Genomic DNA, 22,741 nt, shown 5'->3' with positions numbered 1-22,741 from the left:
CCCTCTACCTGCCATCATTTCCAGTGACTGGCAAACTAAACACTTCATGACAATCCCGTGAGGAGTGTAACTTGTATGCTCCAGGAGTCACCGCATTTACTAGTACATAGAAAAGAATTAATAAGAAGTGGTAAGCTTTTTCCCTTGCTGCCCTGAGATGGGTCCATATGGCATGGTTCTTCATTGCCAGCTTAACTTAAAATGGAGCATAACACAAGTCCAGAGCCTTTGCTGTCCTGTAAACGAAGGAGGAAGAGTGTCCTCAAATTCCTCACACAAAGAACCGGCTTAGTTGGCACCAACCTCGACTTTCAGATGGAGCAATACCTGCAAAAGGAAAAGTGATGGCATCTACATCATCAATCTGAAGAGGACCTGGAGAAGCTGTCGCTTGCAGCTCGAGCTGTTGTTGCCTTTGAGAACTCTGCTGGTGTCAGTGCCGTCTTCGGAACACTGGGCAGTGAGCTGAGCTGAAGTTTGCTGCAGCCACTCCAATTCTGGCTGCATCAGGCCTGGGACCTTCACTAACCAAATCCAAGCAGTCTTCAGGGAGCCACAATTTCTAGTGGTGACTGATTCCAGAGCTGACCACCAGCCCCTCACAGAGGAATCTTACATCAACCTGCCCACCATTGCCCTGGGTAACAGACTCTCCCCTGTGCTGCGTGGACATCACCACCCCACGCAACAACAAGGGAGCTCACTCAGTGGGTGTGATGTGGAGGATACTGACCCGGGAAGGTCTCTGCATGAATTGCACTATCTCCAGAGAGCTCCCATAGGAAGTTATGCCTCATCTTTACTTCCACAGCGATCCAGTGGAGACCAGGAAGGAGGAACAGCCTGCTGCTGAGAGACTGTGACCAAGGAGGAATTCCAGGGTGAGTAGACAGACTGTGCTATCTCCTGAGTTCACTGCTGCTCTGCCAGAGGGGGTAGACTGGTCTGAGGGTATGCCAGTGCAGTCTAGACCTATACAGTACTTCCCTACTGAAGTCTGGAGCACCCGGAAACACGCTGAGGATTGATCAGCAGCTTACAAGGCAGCGGCCACCAGATGGGTTGGAACTACCACTGAGTGGACTTGAGCTCCTCTGCAAACACCTGAGCATAGGGGGAAAAGGTGGAAAGAAAATAAAGTTCCTACAAGCTGTCAAAATAAACAAAACACAAAAGGAAAGGAAAGAGAAAAATGGCAATTCTGTATATTTTTTTAATTTTTAATTTTGTGAATGTGTATATAGGAGAAAAGTCTGTGCACAGATGCTCAAGTGCCTGTGGGGCCCGGAAGCATCAGAGCCCCTGCAGCTGGAGGTAAAGAGGGTGAGAGCTTCCCGGTGTGGATGCCAGGATCAAACACGATTCTTTTGGAGGAGCAGTGCGTGCTATTTTATTTAAATACCAGTGTAGTGGATCTGTTTGTTAGAACTTCCAGTGTGTAAAGTTCAAATAAAATCATCTATCCAGCTGCTACAATTTGAAAGTTAAATCATCTTTTGTTCTTTTAGAAAAACTGTGTCACAAATTAATAGAGCAGTGAAAACCAAATTACATTTAAAGCAACTTAGAAAGCATATTTACTTCTTTTGTTAAGTGTAAATATGTGTAAAGAAGGGTAAATTTTATTAATGAAATACAGACATTCATATCATAAAGATAACAAAAGAGGCACATTTACAATTTTTGTTTGAGATGGATGTAAACATGTAAACAGGAAGTCCTCCCTTTAGTTTTTAACCACTTACCTTCCACATTCAGCAATAAAGACTTGCTTTTCAGTTGTCAGTACTAATATCTTACTGCACTAATATGTACTTTATTTTTAAAACAATCTTACTTTACATACCAATCACAGTTCCTTCTCCCTCCCCTCCTCCTTTTCTTCCCACTTTCTCTCCCCCCCCACTCCACATTCCCTCCTCAGAGAGGGTGAGGTCTTCTGTGAGAAGTCAACAAAGTCTGTCATATCACTTGAGGCAGGACCAAGGACTACCCCCTGTATCCCTCCATAGAGGATGGGCTTCAAAGAGCCAGTTCATACATTAGAATACTGGTTCCACTGCTAGTGACCTCAGTCTTCCTAAGTCATACAACGGTCACCCACATTCAGAGTGCCTAATTTGGTCTTATGCTGGTTTCCCAGCTGTCTGTCCAGGGTCAGAGAGCTCCTACTAGCTGTAGTCAGCTGTTTCTATGGGTTTCCCATCATGATCTTGGTCCCTTTGCTCATAATATCTCTCCACACTCTCCATGACTGAACTCCAGGAGTTCAGCCCAGTGCCTAGCTGTGGATCTCTGCATCAGCTTTCATCAGTTACTGGATAAAGGTTCTATGATGACAATTAAGGAAGTCATCAATCTGATTACAAGGGAAGAGTACCCTCTCTGCTATTGTTTAGATTAGTACCTGGGCTTATCCTTAGAGTTCCTGGGAGTTTCCCTAGTGCCTGATTTCTTGCTAACCCCACAATGGCTCCCTCTTTCAAGGTATCTCTTTTCTTGCTCTCCCTCTCTGTCTTTAACCTAACTTGATCTTCCTGATCCCTCATGTTCTCCTCCATGCTCCTCTTCTCCCTTCCCCACTCCAAACCTTGTGTCCTGCCATATGACTGAAGGTGCTTATCAGCTGTAGTAGTTCCCTGGTAGAATTTTTCTGGTCACTTATGTAAACTATCATAAGCAAATAGTGAAAGTTTGACTTCTTTCTTTCCAATTCGTATCCACTTGATCTCCTTTTGGTGTCCTGTTGCTCTAGTTAGAACTTTGAGTACTGTATTAAATAGATATGGAGAGAGTGGACAGACTTGTCTTGTTCCCGATTTTAGTGGAATCACTGAGTTTCTCTCCATTTAGTATGATGCTTGCTGTTGGCTTTTTGTATATTGCCTTTATTATATTTAGGTACGTCCTGTGTATCACTGATCTTGCCAAGACCTTTATCATGAAGGAGTGTTGGATTTTGTCAAGGACTTTCTCCAAATCTAATCACATAATCATGTTCATTTCCTTTAAATTTTCCAATTTTGTGATTTACAAGTTTTTGAAGTATAACCTGATGATTCTCTGGATTTCCTCCGTGTCTGTTGTTATGTCTCAATTTTCTTTCCTGATTTTGTTAATTTGCATAATCTTTCTGTTTTTGGTTAATTTGGATAAGGGTTTGTCCATCTTGTAGATTTTTTCAAAGAACCAACTCTTTTCTCATTGATTCTTTGTGTTGCTTTCTTTGTTTCTATTTTATTGATTTCAGCCCCCAATTTGATTATTTCCTTGCATTTACTCCTTCTGGGTGTGTTTGCTTCTTTTTTTTCTAGAGCTTTCATATGTGCTGTTAAGTTGCTAGTGTGAGATTTCTCCAAGTTCTTTATGTAGGCACTTAGTGCTATGAACATTCCTCTTAGCACTGCTTTAAAAGTGTCAAATAAGTTGGGTATGTTGCACCTTCATTTCATTAAATCTAGGAAGTCTTTAATTTCTTTCTTTATTTCTTTCTTAACCCAGGGGTGATTCAGTTGAACATTGCTATATTTCTATGCATTTGTGAGCTTTCTACAATTAGTGTTGTTGTGGAATTCTAACTTTAAGTCTTTAAACTGATAGGTACAAGGGATAATTCCAATATTTTTGAATCTGTAGAATGTTGCTTTGTTACCGAGTATGTGGACAATTTTTGAGACGATTCCATGAGGTGTTGAAAAGAAGATACTTGATGAGGGAGTGTCATATATCAATCTGTTGATTTCATTGGTTAAGTAATAAAGAAACTGCTTGGCCCTCATAGGTTAAAACATAGGTGGGTGGAGTAAACAGAACAGAATGCTGGGAGGAAGAGGAAGTGAGCTCAGACTCGACAGCTCTGCTCTCTGGAGCAGATGCCATGCTCCCCTCTCCCCGGCAGATGCAATAAAGCTCCGACCCAGGATGGACGTAGGCTAGAATCTTCCCGGTAAGCACACCTTGGGGTGCTACACACATGAATAGAAATGGGCCAAGCAGTGTTTAAAAGAATACAATGCATGTGTTGTTATTCCGGGTATAAAGCTAGCCGTGCAGGAGCCGGGCAGGACGAAAAGCAGGCCCGCAGCTCCCCACTACAGATACTCTCTTTTGTGTTTGGGTGGAATGTTCTATAAATATATGTTAAATCCATTATAGAGTCATAATTTCTGTTAGTTCCTTTATTTCTCTTTCAAGATTCTGTCTGGCAGTCCTATCCAGTGGTGAGAGTGGGGTGTTGAAGCCTCCCACTAGTAGTGTATGGGGTTTGATGTGTTATTTGAGCTTTAGTGTTGCTTCTTTTATAAATGAGTGTACCCTTGTGTTTGGGACATAGATGTTCAGAATTGAGACTTCTTTATCTTGATGGATTTTCCAGTGACAAATATGAAATGTACTTCTTTATCTCTTTTAACTAATTTTAGTTTGAAGTCTATTTTATTAGATATTAGAATAGCTACACCAGCTTGTTTCCTAGGTCCATGTGGTTGGAAAATCTTTTCCCAACCTTTTTCTCTGAGGTAGTGTCTGTCTTTGGAGTTGTGTTTCTTGTATTCAGCAGCAGGATGGATCCTGTTTCCATATCCATTCCATTAGCCTGTGTCTTTAATAGGTGAATTGAGATCATTGATATTAAGAGATATCATCTTCCTAAAATTATTTTTAAGGTTGCTTTCTTCTATTCTTTTGTACCAGGATGTTTGGGTCTTGCTGTTGTAGAACTGCTAATTTCTGGTGGTGCCACATTATTCTTTACATTGTTGAATTTATTCTTGAACTGGAGTTTACTGGACTCTTTCTGCAACCAGCACAGTTGGTTCCTGTGCTTCCTAGGGCCACTCTTTATCCAACTGTTGCAAGTAGTTTCTATGCCCACAGGGACTGTTCTTTATCCAAATGATGCAGGCAGTGTCTGTGCCTCAGGGGAGTCACTGATGTGGTGGTTGATGGTTGGGCTTGGGGAGCAGCGTGGGTCCAGTGTTACGTGGGCGTGAAGCAGCCTGCCTGCAGGAATTCTGCCTATGGACCAGTTAGTGAGGCTGTTACAGGTGGGGAGAGGGGCACAGGTTGTGCCCTGGGGCCTAAGGCCTAGAGTTGTGGCTGTCCAGGTGGGAGACCAGTTACTCACCTCTTTGTCAGGTGGTGGAGAGACTGAATTTTAAAACACTTTGGATTTTAAAAGAGGCTGGCTATTTTAAAGAAACTGAATTGTAAGATATGTGAATTTGTAAAAACTGTGGAATTTTTAGTTATTTGTATTTGTAATATAAAATCTTGGGAATGAATGAGAAAGGAAAGGTTTTAGCTTAATGGTAATGGTTATGTGTTTCTGTGTTTAGCTCACAAGAGGTCAACTGTGCTGGATGGTTTTATGTCAATTTGATACAAACTAAAGCCATCTGAGAGGAGAGGACCTCCATCAAGAAAATGCCTCCATAAGATCAGTTTGTAGACAGTCATGTAAGGCATTTTCTTAAGAAATGTATGACGTGAGAAGGTCCATCCAATTATGGATGGACATCCATGGACTGGTGGCTCTGGGGTCTATAAGAAAACTTGCTGAGCAAGCCATGGAGAGCTAATGGTAGGCAGCTCCCCTCCACAGCTTCTGCATCAGCTCCTGCCTCTTAGTCCCAGCCCTGTTTGAGTTCCTGTCCTGATTTCCTTCCAGGATGAACAGTGGTTTGGGAGTATAAGTCAAATAAATCCTTTTCTCCCCAACTTGATGTTTGGTCATGGTATTTCATTGCAGCAATAGGAGTCCTAAGACCGAAAGATGACTCTATAAATAGGAATTAAATTGCAAATTTGTTTTAAAAAATAGCCTGTGCTTTCTTTACGATCTCAACAGTCTATAACTCCATCTTCAGGAGGTCTGAAATCCTCTCCTGGCCTCCTTGTGTATCCCCACTCCTACGCATGTACTGCACACAAACCAGAGACAAGCATAGAGAGTATGAGTGTGGTGAGCCCAAAGGTCTGCGTATGTGAGAGACCACAAGGAAGGCTTCTATTTCTCACCATGGTTCTGCAGCAGACGAATGTTGCATTCTGAAAACATGAGATTTCGTGAAGCATTAATTAAAGGACTTTCCTTCTTAGTGTTGATAACCTTCAAATTTGTCACATGATGTAAAGTCAGTCATGTGATAAATTGAAACAATGAAATGCTACAAGTTATCTTTTAATTGAAAGCTGATTTTTAAAACATTCTCGTGTAGCACACTCCTTTAAACAGACACACATATGCACACATACGCATGCAAACACACACACGTGTGCAGGCACACAAATGCATACTTCTGTAAAACTAGCATAACGTGCATAGCAGAATCGATACATTTCAGCCTCCACATTTGCCTGTGGGAGTTAAGATGGGTGAGTATCAAACCTCAAATGAAAATGTAGGTGAAGATCAACGGGAAATGCCAACACTTCTTTCCGTGTCTTACCTCCCGGTTATGCCACCGTCTCTCTGAACTTTGACTCCACAGATCATCTCTCATAGTGCTTGGAACTCCCACCACAACTTTACTGCAAGGTAGAACATGACAGGGTCAGGGCACCGAGAATTCTGAAGATTCTAGTCAAATGCCTCCCACCTCCTCAAGTCAGTCGGTGAGAAATTATTAGGCCAGGTGTGGAGTAAGGAACAGCTTCCAGCCTATGTGTGTTAGCCATGTGATGTTATCAAAGTAAGCACTGGTGGATCTAATGGACTTATCAAGCGAGGAAAGGGATTTTGTAAAAAAATGTGCAGACAGTTGGACACATATAAAGGAATGTGCTATTGTAAAGATCAACCAATGCTATTTTCTGTATGATGTCAATGCAGGAAATTTTAGAACTCAGAAATTTTGCGGAGTGGTTTGATGCATGTCTCTTGACTAATGTCTGGAGAGCGCAGTGATCTGCACATGGTAGAAAATTTCTCTGCTGGCTTACTGGTTTTATATCATGAGATTTCTGAAAGGTAAAATCTGTATTAAAATACTCATCACAAGAAATGTCTTCAGAGAATCCCAAGTGGATGCTTCTTTAGTAAATTTTGATTCAAAAAAAAAAAAAAGATGTTGCTACACTAGATTTCTTACAGCAATCTCAAGCTCTGTATCCCAAGCATACATTTTTAGTGGATTCAAATTACATTAACTACTAGAAGTTCATAAAGAAATCAAACACACTAAACTGATATTTGCAACTTCATTATTTTATAGTTCCTCTTTTCTTTCATCGGGAGGAACCCAGGCCAAAACACTCAGAATCATTTTTGGCAGAAATGTAAACACTTTGGAAAGCAAATAGCCAATTAGTTCATTTTGGTGTGCAGCCTTTGGGTCTGTATGAGAGAGAGCATTGTAATGCCTGGGACAGTCCATCACTGCTGACTAGGCTCTGCCTATGAGTGGCCAGGTTTGATCAGGAGAACTCTGACCGGAGGACCCATTTCAAAAGTCTCAGTGTTCAGACAGCATGCAGGTGGTTTTCTTTCACTCAGTCAGCCCACTGCTTTCTAAAAATAAACCTTAATGAACTTCTGTTCATTAACCTTGCTCTCCGTGAGTAATGTCGTTTTAATTGCATCTTTCAGTAAGAGATGAAAAATATGTTCCAACTGTAGTGATCTCACAGGAGAGGCTGCCGAGGACGTGAGCCTGACCATCTGTTCTCAGGGCACTTTTCTCTCCATGGACCTTCGCTATAGCCTCTTTCATCTTCCAACTCTACCTGCAGCCTCACCCAGCTCTACTTAGAACAAATAACGTAACATCCATGCGCTGAAACCAGAGAGTTCAGTTCAATCAATTCTTCCTGAAAGGAAGGGACAAGATTCACAATAATTTCTAGAATGGAATGAAAATATGATTTAACCTTTCTAATGAAAAGTTCAAAAGTAAAGATTAGTTGACTAAGCAAAATCCACTCATGAGAACAGTTTAAAGTCTCAGCCTGAAAGTCCAGACTCAGAACAACCATCCAAGTGTTTGCTCTGTAAAACGCATCTGCAGGTCTCCAAGCTTGCCTCTTACTCCCTTGCTGCTATGTAAATAGTGTCAGGACGTCATCCACAATGCTGTTTCTCATTATTACAAGAAATAATTGCTCGGTGTTCCTGGCTGCATTCCTGTGACATGGAGCAGTGGGGCTTAGCTGAGAACATGTGTGTTGGGTCTGCAGCAGACCATCAAAAATGAGCAGCCTTTTGGTCACTTCGGTGTTCCAGGCTGCAGACATGCCTCTTCAGTAAGCTGCACCCACCACCACAATCACTAGGCTTAAGGAAAGTGGACGGGGAGAGGTCTTTTCCAAGCACCCCATGCTCTAAGAGAAGCTTCACTTCCTAATTTATGACTACGTGTAAAACACCATGTAATCACATCTGTTGCTTTTTACACCGTAAGGCATTTCCTGAGGTGGTGGGAGTAAGTCCATCACACTGTACCGTACAATGCTCAGACACACCATCACAATTACAGGTACAGAGATTACCTGCAGCAATACTGTACCTTTCATGTAAAAAGTGTGATCTAGTTTACTTTCTGTTGCTATGATCAAACACTGGCTAAATATAATTTGAGGAAACAGGAGATTATTACATCTTTTTAATACAGTCCATCACCAAGTGAAGTCAGAGCAGGAACTCAAATGAGGTGAAGCAGAACTCACAGAGAAACAATGCTCTCTGGCTGACACTGAGACTCGTGTTCAACTGTCTCTCATACACAGCCCAGGCCAATCTGCCTAGAGATGACGCTGCTCACAGTGCCCTAGGATTTCCTGTTTCAATTAGCAATCAGGAAAGGGCCTCAATGGCATGCCCACAGGTGAGTCTGGTGGAGGTAATTCTACAGTTGATACTCCCTCCTTCCAGGTGTGTCAAACCTGACAACCAAGAGCAGCCATGACAGAATTATTTGATAGACTTCACATAAGTATATAAATATGCACACACATTAATATGCTTCTTTCTTGGGATGTGCTAACTTTATCAACTATGAGACTTAATTGCATTTTGATTTATTAGGCATTTATCAGAGCCCTTGATGTTTAGTTTTAACAACCTTCTGGTGTGTCAGATCTGCAATGCTTAGATTTTTCCCCTTGTGCGTGAGCCGTTCCACTTCCTCATTTGAATTTACTGAATTGTACGGAACTCACCACAGTTCTGTCTTCAGACACTCCCAATCCTAAGAGTGCTTCCTGTCCATCTACAGACAGGATGTAGGCCAACTCCAATCAACTCTGGCAAGATGGCATCTTTCTGCCCTAATCTCTTCAGCTCAGCTGGTATCTTCTTCAAATGCTTCTTTCACCTACTGGTTCTTATGTCACTCTGGAGGTGGTCCATTTTTGTTTCCTCCCCTACCCATCCAAAGACAGAAACGGGTGCTTTAAGAAACCCCAGTTTTCCTGAAATTATTGTACCATCACTGGTGGAGCAGCAGCCCTCGACCTGGAGCCAGCACTCTGGTCCTCGTTGTCCTTCATCCCAAGGCTCTCCAGACTGGTACCATTTACTGGAAAGAATTCACTGATCTCTGCTGGTTGTTTATAGCCTCACTGTCTCCAAAAACAGGGATCTGGTTGGAGTTAGCTGCCCAAATCCAGCCATTGCTCAAGTCCTGAAACATTTGAGTTACCACCACAAGTATCATCTAGACTGAGCACTGTCTGGGAGGTTATGGAATCTTCCTGAGGAGGAGCTTTGTTGAAAGAAGGATGCCACACGGTGTGGGGCAATTACTTCGAGGGTTTATAACCTTGCTCATTGGATGTTCATTCTCTGCTTTCTGTGTGTGGCTGAGATGTGATCTCTCAGCTTCCTGCTCTGACTGCCTGCTGTCACCCCTTCCCCCTCATTGCAGACTTCCCCTCTGGAACTGTAAGCCAACATAAGCTCTCCCTTCCTTATGTTGCTTTTGGTCGCAGGGTTTTGCACAGCAATGACAAGTAACTAATATTGAGAACATACACGACAATGCTGCTAAAATCAATAACTTCAGAAAGAGGAAAGGTGGAGAAAGACTGTATCCAAGACACGGGACACTCCCCGGTGAACCTCGGGAAGATGCCCTCCCCGCACACAATCTGCTAGGTTTTCCATCTTTGCCTTCGGTTCTACTCATGAATACTTTAAGATGTGTGTAAAACAGGGGTATAACATGTCTGTTTTTCCTTGTTACAATGAAGACCCAATTGAACTTGGAGATGCAATAAAGACAGGTTATAATGTTTCTAGACACTTTGTGGTTGTGGAAAAATTCAGAAAATTAAAGAGCATCCCGTGTTTTCAGAAATCCTTCTGTGTGAAGCAACGTGTTGGGAGAAACAACTTTCTCATGATGACTTTGTGACATCTGTCTCAACGACGACAGAGAAGCTGCAATGAGTGGTGGATGATTTATAGGCACCTGCCGACTGAAATGAGGAAGGCAGGCTCTTCCGAGTGCAAACCTCTCAGGATGCTTTTTCCCATGAGGTTTCCAGTGGGCTGTGGTTTGTGCCTGGCTAAGATGTTGGGGACACTGGTCCAAAATGCTTTCTTGTGGTAGTTCAACTTTGTCCCTTTTGGATGAAGGCACAGCCAGGAAGCAAACCAAGATGAAGAAACAGGGTTTGTTTTGTTTCGTTGGTTTTCTTTGTTTCCCCGCTGAAAGCTTCACTGGAAAGTAAAAATTGCTGCCTCAGAGAAGCTTACAGAGGTTAAATGAGTTCACCCACTCAACATGGTTTTTTTTTTGTGATATTGAATATTTAGATGTTTACAAAAAAAAAAAAAACCTTTTTGCAAATAGCAGACTCATGAACCCATTATAATTTGCGGTTATCAAACCCTGAAACTTGACGTAAGTTGCAACTTTGTGAGATGTGGATCTTTAAAACTTGTTGTATATCTTTGTTTAAAAATAGGTGTTACAGGGAAGTGAACCGAGTAAATCTCAATGCCCACCCAGTATAGACAGGAAAACCAGAGAGACAACACTTCCCACTGAAGGATTTCTCTAGCATCTTCTTTCTTCCATCCAACTCTGCTTAGTCAAAGGAAGAGGAAACGAGTTGATATTTGTGGTGGGAAGCCCTCCCATTTTGTTCTGGGACACCATCAAGCAGGAAACTTATGACCCAAATGGGTGATTTTGGGACATCTGCAACAAATAAATCGACATAGAAAAGTGGCATTAGAATTTCAACTGCAAAGCCATTTATTAAGCAATTTCAGATTTCATGTCGGCTGGCAATCACAGACGTCCAGGGTGTTGTCTTAGGTGTGGGGCCTTGGATGAGGGGTATAATTTGAGGTCCTTTTTGCTTTAGATTTTAAGAAAAATAAAACCAGATTCTGGTTTTCAAACCACATCCATTTGCATGTTAAATTTTTTCTTGACCTTTTAGCTTCAAACAGACAAATACTGAAATGTTCTGAGTCGTGTTTTGGGTTAGATAAATACTGTATTTTGAACTGAAAATCTTCTCTGTGACTCCTATTACATTCACCCATGATTATTCCTCCCTGACGATAAATACTTAATAGCAGCATAAGAAAATAGAACGATTTTATTTGTGGCTTGAATTTTTTACATGTTTTGTTCTCCAGGTCACAGAAGTTTTATATTTTTTCTATTCTCTATACTACATTACTTTTTATAATTATAATTGCTTTCAAAAGAAAGAGCATCAATAGAGTGAGGAGAAATGTTCATGTTTATGTTCACTGAAAAAAACTAAGACAGGCTAACAAAATAGATGTGGTATGTCCACGTAAAATGGAACATTCTTCAGCAGTAAGTAGGAGAAAAACAAAACAACCAGTCACTGGCTCTTACCTTTACCTCAGTCCTAAATAGTGATTCTGCCTCCAGCAATCTCAGAATAAGACTATGCATGAGAGCTGTCTCCTCCTGTCTTATAGTCTTCTCTAGGGCTGGGATTAAAGGTGTACACAGCTACCACCTGGTTCTATGATGAACTTGCCTGAAGACCTACTGTGAGAAGGGTAAATAGACTGACAACCTACTGTGAGGAGAAGACTGTAGTTACTTCTCCCTGGTATACCCAAAGCTGCTTACTAAACTGAAGTGTTGGGTCCATTAATTAGCTCAGTTATGCTAATCATTCAGATGTATGTCAGTCTAATAATATCATGTTGTAAACAAATAACTTCCGTTTGTATTGGCTGATTACACATAAATAAATAAATACACAGATGAGTTACATAAACATAATCCACATATACAAAGGGAAAGGTACTGGATATACAAGCACATAGTCTGGACAGACCATATCCTTCGGTATAAAAACAGCCTTAATGATTTGCCTCAATAAAGAACATGATCAAAAATGAAGACATCCGGAGTTCAGGGTTAGTGTTATAAATGTACAAACACAGAAAGTGTTCCTCCTAAGAATTACAGAGGTGAAGAAGGGTGGACCCCGCTCTGCTTCAGTGACATGAGTTGACATACAAAATGAACTCAATGGTATTTTTGTAGACCTTTCATCTCATATTGCTTTGTTTAGACATTTCTCTGTCTTACTTGTCTTTTGCTTATATATTATGGTTTCTAGCTTTTATATTTTTATAGGTTTTGCTTTTGTATGTGTGTTTGTTGTGTTTTGTTTGCTCTGTTGGTTTTGTTTGTTTGCTGTTTGCCTGTTTGTTTTCTAAAGAGAGAAAGAAGTGGGGAGAATCTGGAAGAATCTGGGAGAGGAGAAATCCTGATCAAAATATATTGTATGAACAAAATATTTTTTAATAAAATAAAAGGAATGGAAATAACTTCTGCTGACTGGATTTTGATGTGAATTTGAGGCCTGATAGGAATGTCAACATCCAATGTCAAGACTGACTTCTGCAGTAATTTTACATATACTTTTCTAAAGTTTAACCTTTACAATGATGACAGAAAGAAGGGGCCGTGTATTTTGATTTGACTTTTAAAACGTGCTACCATTGAACGACATCCTGTGTTTGGTCAGCTAAGTTTGAATCACATAAATTAAACTTACTTACCTTTTCCTGAGTTTTTCTAGAGCTATGTTTTTCCTCATCTTAGTATTTATTCAGCATGCTTCGCTTAGTATACCTTGTGATCACCTTCATGCTAATCATACTACAGTATGTCAGTTGGGGTCTATGGATGGAGAGTTTTCCTCATGTGCCCAGCTAACTAAAATTATAGCTTCCTACAGATGTACCTAGGAAAAGCTGAGTGTGATGGATCATCTTGTTTGTGTTAAGTTGACTACATCCAAAGTGAACCAAAACCTAAGCCACTGGGCATGCCCATGTGGATTTTCTCAGTTGGATTCTTTGATGTGGGGACCTGTCCTAAATCTGAGTCCCAGCAACTGAACAGGGAAGGAGAAAGCTTACCTACATGCACAGACATGGAAGGAGAAAGCTGACGTATATACAAGGATGTGGAAGAAAAAATCTCACCTACATACAAGAACATGGAAGGAGACGTCTGACCTACACACAAGGTCATGGGAAAAGAAAGCCGACCTACATATAAAGACATGGAAGGAGACATCTGACCTACTAACAAGGACATAATGAAGAAATCTGATTTACATATAAGGACAAGGAAGGAGAAAGTCCTTGCCTTTTGCCTGGTTTCCTCACTCTCACGGGCAGGTTCTGCTGCTGAGTCATTCCTTCACTGGTGTTAGAATCTACTTTCTCAGGATTTTAACATACAGTGAAGTATGTCAGCTCTCTAGCAATTCCTGAGACCCTGGCCTTTCTGATGGAAAACAGCCATTGCTGGACTTTCTGGACCACAGTCTCTAAGTCACCCTCATCACTCCCATTCACCCATGCTGTTCATTTAGAGAACCCTAACATACAGAGGAACCCTAAAGACTGATGGTTTTTCATTTTCTACTTGTCATCAGCATCTTATCAGTCAAGGGTAAGCCAAAACAATCTGAATGCACTTGGAAGAACTTGCTTGTTATAAATCAATCCATGGAAGCAGTGTGTTTTGTTGTTGCTACCTCATATATTCACCGGGTTCCCAGGACAATATTAATGGGACAGATACTACAGTTGCCGGCATCTAAACAGTGTAGGACAGCTCACTCTCAGGCAGTCAGGGAAACTCACTTCTGTGAGGGTTCTGAATAAGCCACCATGTTAATTCAAGTTGAATTCATGAATTCAACTTCTACAGAATTTCAAACTACCATCTATAGAGTCACAATAACGTTAAGCTTTAAAGAAATGATTTTAATTAATACAATATGTTTTATTTTACTGTTTTGTGTTGAGTTTTTGTTTATGTTTTTTATTTTTTTTTTCTTTATTGATTTATTGATTGGGTTTTGGTAAGGCAAAATCTTGTTCCATAGATACAGTAGTACGTTGTTTTGTTAAGAATTAAATTCAATTCATCCAGGTAATTGTTAATTTTAATTTTATTTTAAAATTATTCTAAATATCCTTGATGTAAATTTCTCAAATTTCCTTTCACAGATGAAAATATTTTAGGAATGCCATAATATTGAAATATACAAACGACCCTAGCTTTTAAACAGAAGTCAAATCGTGTGCTGAGTGAATCTGCACCAAAGCACTGTAGAGACTCAGAGTGCATGCAGTCTTCGGATGACAGCTTGCATAAAGTCAAATGACTTTTCCCAGGGAGGAAGAATATATATCAAATTTATACAGCCTGCTGTCACTCTCAATGACCGTGTGCCAGATGTTCACCATTTATCATTGCCACAGCTGCAGAGATATATCTGGAATCATGTATAATAAAGAACTGTCTGAGAAAGTTTGCAGCCAAAGTTCCAGTTTTTAAATTCTGAACCATGTTAAGTTTCAGATGCAGGGAGTGCTTTGGTTTCTAGCTGTCTTGTCAAAGGGATGCATTTGGAAGTGCTTTAATGGCAAAGCACTGTACTTATAAATAATAATCAGGTGACATTTACAGTGTGCTTCTTTACTATAACTTTCATAAAGACTCACACATGCCCTTTGGTCAGGGTAATGATATCTACAGAAGAGCAGCAGAGCACAGTAGACATGCAACAAGCAAATGCTTGCAGCTACTTTCCATCGATATCTTTATTTCATGATATCTAACAAATCCCACAGAAAACGCCAATTATTTTCTGAAATTCTTGTTCCTGCCTTTGTGCATCTGTATGTGTGTCTGCGAGCATGTTTTGGGTGGAGGGCGGTGAGGTGCTGAGGTGCATGTGATAGACATAAAATCACCTAAGAGAAAACATGATCAAGAAGCCAAAGCTAAATCAAAATAGTAGCTTTTTCTCAAGCTCTTCAGTTGTTCTCTCAAAGAGACTAGAATTCTGAAGGTCGGGGATAACTATACCCCTAGGAAAGCTTGAAGTAGGGTTGGCTTCATCTGACTCACATCTGAAAGTCTCCGTGTGATTCCAGTTTGATCTATATATTTTACACAGATGAAGAAAAGTCATCAGTTCCTGGGGTTTCACTCACCTAGCAACCAAACCGAAATGACTGCCTGTCACTCTCATCAAGTCTCCTTTGTGTGTGTGTGTGTGCACGTGAATGCGTGTGTGCATGTGTGTGTGCGCGCGTGAGTGCGTGCGTGTGTGTGTGTTATATTCCCTCCCTTAAAGACACCACCTTTCCAGAAACAAAGGACAAAGCAGCATAGACAGCAACCCCACGAGAGAACCATGAGGACATAGGAAATCAGATACACCTCCCACAACATAGTTAACTAATTTTATAAATGCTAAACATACACCTCCTGGCCAAAATGTTAAACTACAAGGTAAAACCATACTTTCCCCTAAAATGTTACAATGTAATTAAGATTGAACTACATAACTTACATAGTATATGTGTATCTAAAATTTATAAGATTTAAAAAAGTACATGGGATTTTTCCTAAGATTATGTGTTTTTTTTTTCTGAACTTCTTACACCCTCATTATATTCATACTTTTTCTATTTCATTTTCCCATCTTCCCAGAATGGTGTTATTATAAATCTTTATGGAAAATGTAAATAAGATAAGCTCTTTGCACTATTCCACTGTTTGCAGTTCTATTGTGTATTTCATTAGATGTAGGGCTGGAGAGATGGCTCAGTGTTAAAGGCTAGGCTCATAACCAGAAATAGGTGTAGGTTTCAAAAGAAATCTAAATGGTGAAGAAGATTCCTAAAATACCAAAAATTCACTTTGATTTAATCACTGTGGTAAAGAGGCCAAAGTCTCTAATTCTCTAGGAGAGGAAACCACAGATTCTAATCCTCTAGAGATGAAGGCCTTGGTCTCTACTCATCAAGGAGTGGATGCCATAGTCTTTAATCTTCTAGGGGGAAAGCCATCATCTCTAAGATTATCAAGAATGGAGGCCACAGCCTCTAATACTTTAGGAGTAGAGGCCATAGTCTTCAGTCCTATGGGAATGGAGGCCATAGTCTCTAGTCCAATAGGAATGAAGGAAACAGGTTTTAATTCAATAGGAATTGAGGCCATAGTCTCTAATCCAATAGGAAGGAGACCATAGTCTCTAATCCAATAGGAATGGAGGACACAGTCTCTAATCCTTTAGGAGTGAGGGTCACAGTCTCCAATCTTCTGGTGAGAGGTTCATAGTCTCTCTTGTGATCTTTCTGGCGTGTTTTAATGACAAACACTGACTTTCTCATGAACCCTACTCTCCTGTCTTCAGAATGTTTGTTTGTTTCAGCACCTGTTGCTATGAGAATTGTCCTCATAGAATGCAATACTGATATATCTGTCCTTTTCCTCACTGGCAGTCAAGGGTTAACTGCACAAACCAACTATGAAGTTTGCTACAAACAGAGAACTTTGGGATACATCAAAGACATGGATACATCAATTAGAGTATTATTGTTCAATGTATCAGTGTCTTTGTAGTTTAGAAAATAAGCTAATATTTAGAACTTGGCTTATGAAGAGATAATGTGAATTAGCCAGACACTAACTGCCATGCAGGAAAACTGATATTGAGAACAGCATCTTTCTGATATAATTCTATTAGCAATAAAAAGTGTAAATTAATTTATAATTGTACTCATTCAATACATGTTTGCTTTGGATTACTTTTATTTCACATTTCTTTAGCAAAGGCATATTTGAATTTAAACATTTTCAAAATCATTTTGTGCTTCATGTATAGAAACATTTTGTCCAAATTCTAAACTGTGTCTTAAATATAAACTAATACGCATCAATTTCTTGGTGCTTAAAAACAAAGAGCAAGATAGTATGCACTGTCTCAGTATTAATTTATTTCTCTTCACTCCGGAGCAGCCAAACACAATGCCCCAGTGAATCGAACTCATTTCTAGATTATCCCAAGAATATTCCAAACATATTGATTCACAGAAGGACTGAGGGTTAACAAAGATATCTGATACAGTGGAAGGTGAGCCCCCACTCATTGCTTTGCATGTACAATCCCAGTTCAGAACATGGTCTCATTTTAGGATTCCTCGACAATGTCATTGTCCTTTCCCCATCACTTTCTACTCTTCAGTACTGTATCTCATGTGGATTAAGCCACAGAAAGAACACGTTTGGAAATTGAAGTGTGAGGTCCAGGATATACAGTTTCCATAAAAACATTGATATATTAAATATGTTCTTGGAGAAAGGAACGGCTCTTGCAAGCTGGGCTTTCTTAGCAGGATTAAGCAGAAACACACCTAGTGTGCTATGCTACACCCGGTACATGTTCCGTTTTTATTTCTCGCATTATGCCATGAGCCCACATAGGTATCCAACCATAAAACAGGCAGACTGTTTTTACAGCTGCTCTGGTAACTTACCCCTGTGTTCTGAGGACCACACAGGGGGTTCCAGGGCTGTACTCCACAAGAGTCTCCAAGGAGCGGCTCACTCCAACCCAGTTAATTGTGCTGTCTACTGTGTCCGTAGTCTCATCCACAGGCTGATAACTAGTAAAGATGGGTATTTTCTATAGCTATGATTTGAACAATATGATTAAAATCTAAAATCCCATGATCCAGAAGTGAAACAGGATTAATTGTACAAACTGCAACCCAAAGGCATGCCTAGAATGCCTTGAACACATCTGAGAAAAGAAAGTTGCTAACACAAACCTACAAAGTGATGACAGGCCAGAGGGTGGTACTATGCTTGCTAAAGTGGTATCTCAGAACTTTCCAGAAAATGCACCACGTTCCATGTGTTGCTCAGCTTAGACTATGTATATATGTAAATGTATATGCAGACCAATGATATCACTTGCATATGTACATTAGCAGTAAATAGAACTAAGAGAAAGAGATGAAAAATGATCATGATTATTAAACACAACCATTAAGTTTTCTTTTGTAAGCATTTCAAGACAAGACCCACCTCTGATAAACTGATCTCTAAATCAAAATGAAACAGCGCCCCCCATCTTTAAACCCAATTACTTGACTGTGAAGTGTGACATATTTTCTTCATTTGTCAGATTTTAGGAAACCGGCATCAAGAGGTAGCTATCATCTGTCAGTCAGCTGATTTCTGCCTCAATGGGCATATGTAAAATGTCACCATTAAAAGAGTCAATTGAGTAAAACCTTTGAAATGGAAAAACAAAGAAATTAACATTTTTCTTCCTAATTATTTCATTAAATATTCAAATAACAGTTTTGATTTCATGTAAAAGTAAGCCCAATTGCTAAAAAGAAAAAATACTATTTTAATTCTGAGTCCAGAACTCACAAACTTGTCACAGATCCTGAGAGCCCATGCCAGTAACTTTACTTAAATGACGCATTCAAGTTCCTAGATTCCATGCACCCAAGATCTCTTCCAGAATTCAACCTCTGTTTGGTATTCTCTCTCTCTCGATATATATATCATCTCCCTCACTTCCTGCTTCCTTCTCTCTTTCCTGTAGTTATTTTCTCTTCATAATATTAAGATGACTGACTTTTTGTTCATTTGTTTTACGAAACAAGGTTTCTCTGTAGCTTTGGAGCCTGTCCTGGAACTAGCTCTTGTAGCCCAGGTTGGCCTCAAACTCAAAAGATCTGCCTGACTCTGCCCTCCATACAGTGCTGGGATTAAAGGTGTGTGCATGACCCAAGATGACTGACTTTTTAAATGTTCCTTTCGGGTGTGTGTGGGTGTGGGTGCACGCATACACACACACACACAAACACACACACAGGGCAGTCAGAGGACAGCTTGGGTTCTCTCCTCTATTACATGGATTCCAGGGATTAAACTGAAACCATCAGGTTTGACTGCAATTGCCTTTATGCAAGACACCACTTCACCAGGCTCACACTGCTTGATTTTCCATTTTGGTGAAAATAATAAACTGTTTTCTGTTGTATTTTATCTTTTAAAAAAGATTTTTAAATATATTAGTGTCTGATTCAGAGGTTTAATTTCTAAAACAGGTAATAGTGAAGATATGAGTGTAAACACGAGAGAATGTGTTCACAGAAAGCCTGGGTTCTTTGGGTAAAACGGGAAGACTAAGAATTTGGCTCAAAGTCTTTCTACTAAGTGTCTACTCCTTCTTTCAGTTGATACCCAAAAATAACAGTAACCATGGGCTACGGAAACAAAGCTTTCAATCCAGATCTATTTACTGGACATCAAAAGGATCCTGAATATACATAAAGTTAAAAAAAAAAAAAGGAAAGTAATGCCCTGGTTTATGTCTCAGAGATTAGAATAATCAGAGAAACAAGATGTTAAGACTGTGTCTGAATCAAGATGATGTGCAAAAGCAACTTCTTTGTCATTTAAAATCTAAGGTAGGAGATGGGAAATGGAGAAAATACAATAGATAAGAAGGCAAGTGCTTCTCGAAGACAAATTTATATAGTTCAAATCAGCTCTGGAAATAATGTGAGTGCAGAGAACAAGGCATGGGATATCTATCAGCATCATCCGCACTCTCAAATGAGCTCAGATCCTAAATCCAGGACCATACAATACATGTCATAACCCAGATCAAAATGAATATGAGTGTGCCATTGTGCTTGGCCTGATAGATGCTTGGTAATGCATTTTCTGTCTTATATTTTGAGTAACATGTTAAATAGATGTATTGCTTTCAAATAGCATGCAAGTGTTCCAGAAAATATATCAATTATTTAACAAAAACAATAACCATAACTAACAACTGCTGTCACAGACATGATCCATTTCCACTCAAATTCGTGATAAGGGTCCTAATTACTCAGGCTTCAGGCTTGAAGACATGCCCCTGAAGTTGGCTTTGATCAATGTGTAATTGTATCTTTCTCACCTCCCTTTACCCTGCTCATCCATGTCTAATGTGGTCACAGTCAGTTCAACAAAACTCAACTTTATACAAAGATGTCTATCTTTAGAGTTAAAAAACATGGGAATGTTTATTTGTCTGAAGGCCAACATCTGCATGTTTGAAGTCTCGGCTTTTTATTTGGATGATTTCATGTCATATAGACATAGCTGTTGTTATTTTCAATTTTAAATATTTTGCTGCCTTTAGTTAGTTCTTCTGTATTCAAACGATCATCATTTTTAGACACCTATTGTTTTTATTTATTGCTAACCTTTCTATCTCTCTGTCTCTCCACCACTCTCTCTGCATGCATGTGTATGCCACATGTGTACAGGTTACTATGGAGACCAAGAGAAGGTGTGTAAACCTTTGGAGTTGTAGTTATAGGTGTCTGTGGTCACTGAATGTAGGTGCTGGGCTCAGAACTCGGGTCCTCATGATTGAGTAGAAAGTGTTTCCCCACCACTTAGCCTCCTCTCCAGTCTCCCCCATTTAAAAAAACCCATTGCCTCTTCTTTCTTTTCTGCCTAAATTCAATTCATAACACGCAGTTGTCCACTAAGTAAAAGGAGACTTGCAAAAGCTGCTCTTCCTATATTTTGGACAGGTTGGGATTTCATTCTGGGTACCACAGAAGTGAAAGCAGGCATATTTTTGATATGATACCATATTTTTCAGTAAGCTTCATTGACATAGAATTACATAAAGAGCAAAGTATGAATTTCTTAAATGTGAGACTTGCTAAGAAGACAGGGTTCATCAGGGGAGGGGAATGAGAGAGAAAGATAGGTGGAAATTATCAGATACATTTAAAAGTTTATTATTTTTAAAGAATTTAATATATGAATATAACTATATTTACATCATTTTCTTTCCCCCTTCCAAGCTTCCCATGTTCTTCCTCTCTCAACTTCAGGACCTCTCTTTTTTTATCATTATTTTACACACACATGCACGTTCACACACACACACACACACACAAGCATACATATATACAAACACAACCTACTGGGTCTATTTATTGTTTCTCATATGTGTATGTGTTTAAGGCTGACCACTTAGGATTGAATAACTGCCAAGGTGATCATCCCTGAAGAAGACTGATTCTTCTTCTCCTAGAAACTGTTAATTGTGTCTTCCCTCCACCCATGCAAGGATATCAACTGGTACTGTCATTGTTCAAGTCTTGTTTAGGCAGCCAGGTTAAGTTTCCATGGTGCAAGCCTATGCCACATACAGAAAACACCATCTCACCGAAAAGGTCTAAACCCTCTGCTCTTTGAATCTTTCTGCCTCCACCTCCATGAGCCTTAGACGTAAGGTTTCTGGTTGTCGATGTACAAATGGGATTAGATCCCACATTCAGTTGTTCTCTGTGTTTGGACCAGTTGTGAATTTCTAAAATGGTCTCAATTCACTTCAAAAGAAGATTGTTTTTTGAGGCATGAGAGATATACTTACCTGTGTCTACGAGGATAGATATTTAGCTCACAGCTGGAAATCACACTGCTTTAAGAAAGTGACTATAGTAGGGTCCTTAGATAGGGTCCTTGGCCTCATAAGTCACAGATAAAGTGGGCTAGGTTTACAGGACCAGACATGAATGCCATCCTATGGGGAGGGGCCTCAAGTCCACTTTTAAGGCACATTCTGGTCATTGTGGCAAGTGTATGCACATCCACAACCACTTAGGACACACAGCTTCTTATCACATAATGGTTTTCTTTCCAGTTGCCAATCAGCAGCTCCGATCCTCAAAGAAACTGTAATCTCTGTCACCAACTATTTCTAACACCATGCATGATTCCTGAATCCGATTCATATCATTGTCTTTTGTATGTAATAACATGAAGGATAACTCATGCTTCTAATTCATCATTTTATGTTTTCCAAGCATCATACGTCAAATAGTTTTTTTCTCTAACAAACTGATTTCCTAATTCCTAATCTGATAATGTGCATGTACATCTGTAAATGTGACTGTATTGATACATTCATCCATTCCACGGACAAAAACATACTCTTCATTATCATAGTGTTAGGGTGACTTTCTGTGCGGAGATTTTCTGTGTAGTTCTTAGTGGTACTTAACTACATCATTTTTTATTTAAAAAATTATGTGGTTTGTCCTACTTAAGAATATAAAAACCAAAATCATTGTTGTTTACTTTATCTTGATCCCATGATATTGATAAATTACACACTTACTCCATATAGCTGTTTAGAAGAGATTCCATAGTGTTTCCTTGTGTACTGGTGTGCTCTGTGTTGGTAGGTGGTGCTAATCTCTATTTCTAATATTTAAGTTCCTATTTTATACTATAGATTTAGCCTGCGTATGACATTGCATTTGATATTTAATAGAATTGCAGGATAAAACATTCTTCAAAAGGTGCACTTAATAACTTAGGATATAGCTGTGTTGTTCCAGATCTAGCCTCTCGCATGAAGGAACTCACAAGTTTCTCAG

The 22,741-nt window shown here is 39.8% G+C and overlaps 1 pseudogene; it reads left to right on the top strand.

The window, feature by feature from the left end:
- Positions 1 to 201: 201 nt before the first annotated feature.
- On the top strand, positions 202 to 1,088 carry LOC130865771 (40S ribosomal protein SA-like; annotated as a pseudogene).
- The last annotated feature ends 21,653 nt before the right edge of the window (positions 1,089 to 22,741 follow it).

The sequence above is a fragment of the Chionomys nivalis genome, chromosome 24 (assembly GCF_950005125.1).
Source record: "Chionomys nivalis chromosome 24, mChiNiv1.1, whole genome shotgun sequence".
Classification (NCBI taxonomy): Eukaryota; Metazoa; Chordata; class Mammalia; order Rodentia; family Cricetidae; genus Chionomys; species Chionomys nivalis.
The sequence above is the reverse complement of the archived record's forward strand: the minus strand, read 5'-3'. Positions and strand labels throughout refer to the sequence as shown.